The sequence below is a fragment of the Momordica charantia genome (assembly GCF_013281855.1).
Source record: "Momordica charantia cultivar OHB3-1 chromosome 11 unlocalized genomic scaffold, Mcharantia_2.0 BLBB01000011.1, whole genome shotgun sequence".
Taxonomy (NCBI): domain Eukaryota; kingdom Viridiplantae; phylum Streptophyta; class Magnoliopsida; order Cucurbitales; family Cucurbitaceae; genus Momordica; species Momordica charantia.
Genome location: NW_028275159.1, coordinates 19,946,032 through 19,949,485, shown reverse-complemented (window position 1 = coordinate 19,949,485; position 3,454 = coordinate 19,946,032).

Genomic DNA, 3,454 nt, shown 5'->3' with positions numbered 1-3,454 from the left:
GTTCAGAGGAATCCTTCCTCATTCTCTCAAATCGTAAGGCCAAAAGTTTTTCAACCAAGGCCTCCAATTAATGGTTATTTCACCAAGACTACCCTGGTGGACTCAACCATCGAACCAGAATTCGACGGACCTTCGGTCCAAGAAGTCTGTAAACAAATATTTCCTCATGGCTTTAACTTCCTGCCAGAGGATCTCCAAAAAACTCGTACCTTTTATGAGTTTATTCTAGTAGATTCCAAATCTGCAGAAATAACTCATATCCTACACAGAAATGATCCTTCCAGGACCATTTACTCAAAACTCAGAATCTTCCGCATCCTTACCCCTTCCTCCTGGAAACAGGGTATGTTTGTAGGTAAGAAACTGACGAGGACCTTTCAGCCTCAGACATACAACTATCGCGATTACATGAAAGCGTGGTATGTTGTTTTCTGGCTGCAAGGTTACAACCATTCTTGGTTTATGACTTTTTGTAAGCAAGCTTACAAATCTCACTTCCCAAACTGGTTTCAAAGTTGGTGGACGTATTTTGGAATTTCCGAGGAAATTTTTCCGGTTGAAGTTCAAAGATCGTACCATCTCTTCCAACAAAGTATCTACTCGTCTCCCCTCTCTAAGATGTTTAGATTTGCTTTGTATTTTTAAATACCATGGATCTTTTGCTGGAATTTCCAGCTAGGACCCAATGACAACTTCAAAGTGTTAAGCAAAGCTTTACGCATCAAGTGGTGGGAAAAATTTGATTATTCCTACCTGGAATCCGAGAAGATGAAAAACTGGTTCAAAACCAATGTTCATTTTCAAGACATGACGAGGCAAGAAGACGAGAGTTTCCTTCTAGCCAAGAACGCCGTCATGAGTTCACTAGCTGGAGCCGGATCTCAAACCGACTTCAACTCAGTCCTCAATACAGTCGCGGTTCAGATTTCTGATCCAGACGATGTTCAGACGGATGCTGATTCCTCCACCTCTGTCAATAATGATGTTGAAGACGACGAAGACGATTTCGATCCCTTCGAAGGCTATGACATCAATGATCCGTATCTAGATTCACAGCCCAGCTGATCCTGAAACTAGATATCTCAAGTGTTTAATTATTATTATTGTAAATTAAATGTAAATTAATTTGTTTAAATTTCGTTTTAACTTTAGGATAAGATCATTGTATTCCGATCTTATCATCACTATCCCAGTCTGTTTTTGTGAAGGAATTGCAGAAGGAATTCCGATGAAGTAGATGACAAGCTTCTGATGTGGAGTAACCAACCACGAAGCAGCGCAGTTAGCGTATAGGATTGACTCAGTTGAGAGATTCTATATCTCATAAGGCAACTTTAGACGAAGATCGAAGGTGTTCCTTGGGCAGTTTAGGTGAGAGGCCGTGAGTAAGACCCTGGATGGAACGACCCAATCTAACGCCGGAGAAGCCTATACGATGATATACAGAATCCGCAATCCTCGCTAAATCAGAAGAAGCCGGGTGACTTCATCAAACTTCTAAAGCAAGTATCCAATCCAAAAACAGTCATATCAGTTTTCACTTTTTGTCTTTACTTTACTTTGTCAGTTTGTAATAATTTTCCGCTTTACTTTATTTCTTTTCTTACTTTTAAAAAGATAAGATGCCCCTTGTCGGCCACGCTTATCTTTACTTTTTAAAGTAGATTCCAAAGAGATAAGATGCCAGTCAAGGATTTGTCTTGTCAGTTAATCTTTATCTCTTTTGTTGTATTAAACTATGTTGAGACAAGTGTCAAGACAATAGTAAGAAATCAATAATTGCAGCTAGTTGCAATTATCGGTTCTCTTCTATAAAGAGCACTTGTTCTCTTCTATAAATAATCTTGGACATCCACTTCTGGTTTTGAACTTTACTAATGTAATTGATTCCGCTTGGTGAACCAATCTGTAAAGTTTGTTCAGATCTCGAGCAAGTTTCTCCTTCCGTGGTTTCTGACTCTTGAAATTTTTTAAAGGCGTATTCAAGAGTAGAAAGACGTTGCTTATTTTCAGCAACTTCTCTTTTGAGAGTCTTCACTTCATTGTGGAGATCTTCAATTTGGATGGGCTTTCTAGCTTCTCCTTTGACCATTTTTAGAATATCTTGAAAAGAGTATTCTATTAGGTTTAATTCCGGCTTCCTTTGAAGAGCTTCAGCTAAAAGGCTTTCCCGAAGTTTGATAAGACACATTCGTTTGGAGCCTTCATCGGGTAATTGCTCAATTAGATCAAAGAGAGCCTCTTGATCCTTACTGATGACATTGATATGGCCGTGGCATTTTCCAGCGCAGTGGCCAGTGCAGGGAATAATTCCATCTTCCTCAGAGGAATAACTTTGAGAGAAAAAGGTCTCTTCGCCTGAATCTTCTTCATTTATGAGATTGATCTCATCATTATCAGTTGAAGACTCGAAATTTGAAGAGTATTCTTCTTCGCTTCTGATAGCATAGAGAAGATATTGCCGCGTTTCTTCATCTATGGTCAGAGAATTGATTTTGTCCTTCAAAGGGCATTTGCTGGAGTAATGTCCTTTGCGGTTGCACTTGTAACAAGTAATAGAGGATTTATGAGAACGATTCTTTGAATAATCCTTCTTTCCTTTGTACCTGTTGTAATTCTTCCTTTTACGCCTTGGTAATTCGGAATCTTTTGATTTACTCTTGCTGAAGAGTCGTCTGTTAGAAGATTTCTTTTTCTTCTTCCTTTCATCTTTGGGTCCATAGTCAAGACCGTATTGTTTGCAGAAAGTCCCCAATTCCTTTCGGTAGTCGGGATCTTTGATGACTTTGGCTGTATGCTTATTCTTTAGGTAGAGATTGACGCATATTCCTTGAATCGTGGCAGTAATATCTCCAATGGTTAACTCTGACCAATTGATTTGATTGGTTGTAGAGTTTGTTACTGCCGTTTGGTAGAACTTTTGAGCAATATAATGCGGAAGACCTTCAACAAACTTTTGCTTCCAAATATCTGCTCCGCACGTTGTAATAGTGCAAAGACGTGTTAGGAAGGTGCCTTTATACCATTTGTAGTTGCTCATTTTGCGACATCGAAGGCCTAAAAGAGCTTCGACATTGAGGTCTGAATAGACTTTAGTACTACCAATGAAGTTTTTTGTCATTGCATAAATTAATTGATTTACCATGTCTGGCTCATCAATCTGCATTACATTTGATCCTTCCTGTTTAACAACTGTTTTATTCACCGTCAGGATCCTTGTTCTATCCTCATCTGTCAGCTGGTTATGCCACCAGCTCCTTAGGTTTCCAGAGAGACCTGAGATTAGGATATGGGCGGTCTGTAAAACCGACTTTTTGGTGCTAAATGCTGTACCTACCATCATCATTTCTTGAAAAACATTCATCATTTGAGCTTCAGAATATCCATCGATATTCCAAGTAACTATAGACGATCCGTCATAAGCACGTTGATCATGGCGGAGATTGTCCCATCT